A 5000-nucleotide genomic window follows, 5' to 3' on the forward strand; every position below is an offset into this window, starting at 1 on the left:
ATCGAAAGTTGATAGGGCAGACATTCGAATGGGTCGTCGCCGCCGCGGGGGCGTGCGATCGGCTCCAGGTTATCTAGAGTCACCAAAGCCGCCGGGCGAGCCCGGGTTGGTTTTGGTCTGATAAATGCACGCGTCCCCGGAGGTCGGCGCTCGTCGGCATGTATTAGCTCTAGAATTACCACAGTTATCCAAGGAACGGGAGGGGAGCGACCAAAGGAACCATAACTGATTTAATGAGCCATTCGCAGTTTCACTGTACCGTCCGTGTGTACTTAGACATGCATGGCTTAATCTTTGAGACAAGCATATGCTACTGGCAGGATCAACCAGGTAGCCGCGCCAAAGGGCGACGACCCGACGCGCCCGACCCGCCGACGACCGCTCAACCGTTCTCTCTCTCGCCCTCGGGTCCGACTCGCTCGGCCCGCGGGGCTCGGCTTCGACGCCTCGCCCCTAACGTCCTTCCCTTCGCGGGTCGACGGCGGCGGCCGACGGGGCGAACGCCTCTCGGCGGGGAGGGCGGCCCTCCGCGTCGCTCACACGCTCGCTCGCGCGGGCGGACCGGCGGCGGGAGAGGCGCGCCCGCTCCCCGAAGGCGGACCCGCGCGCCTCCCCCACGCGGGGAAGGAGCGGGCGCCGCTGCGCAGCTCGCGTCGTCGCGCGCCTTTTCGCCGGCGGCGCGCTCCGGGCTCACGCCGCGGGAGCCGGGCGCGCGGCACGGCACGGCGGCACCGGCCGGGGCTGACCCGCCCTCCGGGACCGGCGGGCGAGCGGGAAACGGAACCCCGCCGCCCGAGACTGGCGGACGCGCTAGAGGAGAAGGCGACCTCGAGGCGGACGCCGCCCCAACACCGGAGACCCTTTCCCGAGGCGGCACGCTCCGCAGCGGGCGGGGACGTCGGAAGGAAACCCCACGCACGCGGACCCCGGCGGCCCGAAGGGCGGAGGGGAGGCCGGCGGACGCCCCCGGCCCTTAACTTTCTAGCCCCTCGCCTCGCTTCCCCGAACGGACGGTTTCCCTCGTTTGACACCCCGCCGCCTTGCTGCTCGCGGCCGACACTCGCCGGGTCCCGAACAGGGGTCGGCGCCGGCGCCTCGCTCACGACTCACTGGGTAACTCCTGCGGCTCGCGGGGCCGCTCGGCCGTCACACTGCCGGGCTCGGTCGGGCGAGCTCTCGGCCGCTCTCGGAGCGAGCCGGAGAGCGCCTCACCTCGCGTACGACGGGAAGCGAACCGGAGAGGAGACCGCCCGTGCCTGAACACCGGACGCCGCAGCGGCTTCCCCGGGACGGGGAACGCAGAAGCGCCGGCCCGCCGGGGGCCCTCACCGACGCGACCCGAATGGCCTCATCGATCGACGGAAAGAAGGGGGGGAGCAGGGAGGGTACGGGAGGGGTAAGGGTGCGGTGAGGTAGAAGAGGAGGGACGGTGGGGGAAGGCACGAGCCCTTCCACCCGGGCGCGGCGGAAAGACCGCACGCGCACGTGCGTGTGGGTGTGCGTGGGCAACGTCCGCCGAGAGGTGCTCGCCCTTGCCTGAACACCGGCCCGCCCCACGCCGCCCCGAACGACACGGGGAGCGGGATTGAGCCGGCCCGCCGGGAAGCCTCTCCGACGCGCCCGAGGAGCGCCACGGTGGATCGGGTCGGGGCTCCCGCGTGCGAGTGAGAGCGGTGCAAAAGGGAGAACGCGGCGCCGCCGCCGCGACAAGCGAGCTCCGGGTCCCCCTTCTCCTTCCCTCGTGACGGCGGGACCCGCCGGGGACGCCCCCGGCCCTTCTGCGTCCGACTGCCGGCCGCCCGGCACGCCGGCCCGCGCCCTTTTCTTCCCTCTGACTGTCTCTGTCTGCCTTCCTTCCTCCCTCCTCGGGGCTCTTCCCATGGCAGCGCGGCGCGGGGAGACGCCTGCCCACGCTCACTCTCTCGCCTTTCGCCCCGATTTTGGCGGGTTCCCCGCTCGCGGAACGAGCGAACGCCAGAGTCCGGGGCCGAACTGCGACACGGGCAGCGAACATCCGACCGACGGAGGCCACCGGACCGAGCGAAACAAGCGGCGCACCAGAAAGCCGCAACCGAAAAAATCCACAGCCCGGCGGTCAACCGCGCTCGCCTGCGCCCGCTCGTTGCCGCCTCTGGAGACGAGCACGCGCTCGCTCCTGCAGACGAAAACGGAAGGCATAAGAAAAAACTGCTTCGGAAAAGAACGACGCCGACTACCGGCAGCGGCGCCGAGGGTAAGCGGCGCTCTACGTCGACGTAACGGTAGGTAAGAAACTACAGCGACCCCCCAGCAAGCTCCGGAGCTTTAGCGCCCCCCATCTCACAGGGCGGCAAAGCCTAGCCGAAAGCGGGTAGACCTGGCAGCTACACGCAAGCCGCACGGGCAGCGACCCCTAGCCGCCGCCGCCGAGCACCACGGCCCGCTCGGAGCCGGGTAGACCGTGCCGACCTAGTCGAGACGCTTAGGCAGCGACCTCTAGCAGCCGCCGCCGAGCACCACGGCCCGCTCGGAGCCGGGTAGACCGTGCCGACCTAGTCGAGCCGCATGGGCAGCGACCCCTAGCCGCCGCCGCCGAGCACCACGGCCTGCTCGGAGCCGGGTAGACCGTGCCGACCTAGACGAGCCGCATAGGCAGCGACCCCTACCCGCCGCCGCCGAGCACCACGGCCCGCTCGGAGCCGGGTAGACCGTGCCGACCTAGTCGAGCCGCATAGGCAGCGACCCCTAGCCGCCGCCGCCGAGCACCACGGCTCGCTCGGAGCCGGGTAGACCGTGCCGACCTAGTCGAGCGGCTTAGGCAGCGACCCCTAGACGCCGCCGCCGAGCACCACGGCCCGCTCGGAGCCGGGTAGACCGTGCCGACCTAGTCGAGCCGCATAGGCAGCGACCTCTAGCAGCCGCCGCCGAGCGCCACGGCCCGCTCGGAGCCGGGTAGACCGTGCCGACCTAGTCGAGCCGCATAGGCAGCGACCTCTAGCAGCCGCCGCCGAGCGCCACGGCCCGCTCGGAGCCGGGTAGACCGTGCCGACCTAGCCGAGCCGCATGGGCAGCGACGCCTAGCCGCCGCCGCCGAGCACCACGGCCCGCTCGGAGCCGGGTAGACCGTGCCGACCTAGCCGAGCCGCATGGGCAGCGACCCCTAGCCGCCGCCGCCGAGCACCACGGCCCGCTCGTAGCCGGGTAGACCGTGCCGACCTAGTCGAGCCGCATGGGCAGCGACGCCTAGCCTCCGCCGCCGAGCACCACGGCCCGCTCGGAGCCGGGTAGACCGTGCCGACCTAGCCGAGCCGCATGGGCAGCGACGCCTAGCCGCCGCCGCCGAGCACCACGGACCGCTCGGAGCCGGGTAGACCGTGCCGACCTAGCCGAGCCGCATGGGCAGCGACGCCTAGCCGCCGACGCCGTGCCCCCCCCCCCCCCTCTTCCGCCCCCCCCCCCGCCCCCCTCTTCCGCCCCCCCCCCGCCCCCCTCTTCCGCCCCCCCCCCCTCCTCACCCCCTCCCCCCCCCCCCCCCCCGGAGACGCTCGGAGCCGGGTACACAGTGCCGGCGCAGCGGAGCAGCCACAAGAGCGGCACTTGGCCACTTCCGCGGAACGTCCGAGCCGAGCTGAGTCCGCCTGGAGAGGCTGGACCGTGCCGCCGCGGCTCAGATCGCCCGACTCCGCCGAGGAGCGTCCGAGCCGAGCGGAACCCGCCGGGAGCGGTTGGACCGTGCCGGCGCACTCGAGCCGCCGCGGCTCAGATCGCCGGACGCCGACGAGGAAAGTCCGTGCCGAGCGGAGCCCGCAGGGAGGGGCTGTGCAGTGCCGGCGCACTCTTCCGCCGCGGCTGAGACCCCCCGGACACCACCGAGGAACGTCCGAACCGAACGGAGCCCGCCGGGAGAGGCTGGACCGTGCCGGCGCACACGAGCCTCCGCGCTGGCCAGCGGTCGCTGCACGTCCGGCTCGAGTTGGTCGGCACGGTCTACCCGGCTCCGAGCGGACCGAAGCTCATGCGGCGGCGGCCAGGGGTCGCTGAGCGGCGGCCGGCTCACGTCGGCACGGTCTACCCTGCTCCGCCGCGGACGCTAGAGGTCGCTGACGGACGGGCTGGCAGACGTGCAGCGACACCTAGCGACCGCCGCCGAGCCCTCGCGCACGCACGGAGCAGGGTAGACCGTGCCGACCTAGCCGAGCCGCATAGGCAGCGACCCCTAGCCGCCGCCGCCGAGCACCACGGCCCGCTCGGAGCCGGGTAGACCGTGCCGACCTAGCCGAGCCGCATAGGCAGCGACCCCTAGCAGCCGCCGCCGAGCACCACGGCCCGCTCGGAGCCGGGTAGACCGTGCCGACCTAGCCGAGCCGCATAGGCAGCGACCCCTACCCGCCGCCGCCGAGCACCACGGCCCGCTCGGAGCCGGGTAGGCCGTTCCGACCTAGCCGAGCCGCATGGGCAGCGACGCCTAGCCGCCGACGCCCTGCCCCCCCCCCCCCCCCCCCCCGCCTTACTCCCCCCCCCCCCTTACTCCCCCCCGCCTTACTTCCCCCCCCCCTCTTCCCCCCCCCTCCCCCCCCTTACTCCCCCCCCGCCTTACTCCCCCCCCCCTCTTCCCCCCCCCCCTTACTCCCCCCCCGCCTTACTCCCCCCCCCCCCTCTTCCCCCCCCCCCCCCCCCCCGGAGACGCTCGGAGCCGGGTACACAGTGCCGGCGCAGCGGAGCAGCCACAAGAGCGGCACTTGGCCACTTCCGCGGGACGTCCGAGCCGAGCTGAGTCCGCCTGGAGAGGCTGGACCGTGCCGCCGCGGCTCAGATCGCCCGACTCCGCCCAGGAGCGTCCGAGCCGAGCGGAACCCGCCGGGAGCGGTTGGACCGTGCCGGCGCACTCGAGCCGCCGCGGCTCAGATCGCCGGACGCCGTCGAGGAACGTCCGAGCCGAGCGGAGCCCGCCGGGAGAGGCTGGACCGTGCCGGCGCACCCGAGCCTCCGCGGCTGAGACCCCCCGGACGCCGCCGCGGAAC

The sequence above is a fragment of the Coturnix japonica genome, unplaced genomic scaffold, assembly GCF_054131305.1.
Source record: "Coturnix japonica strain WE unplaced genomic scaffold, WE-NBRP24 Scf206, whole genome shotgun sequence".
NCBI classification, from domain to species: Eukaryota; Metazoa; Chordata; class Aves; order Galliformes; family Phasianidae; genus Coturnix; species Coturnix japonica.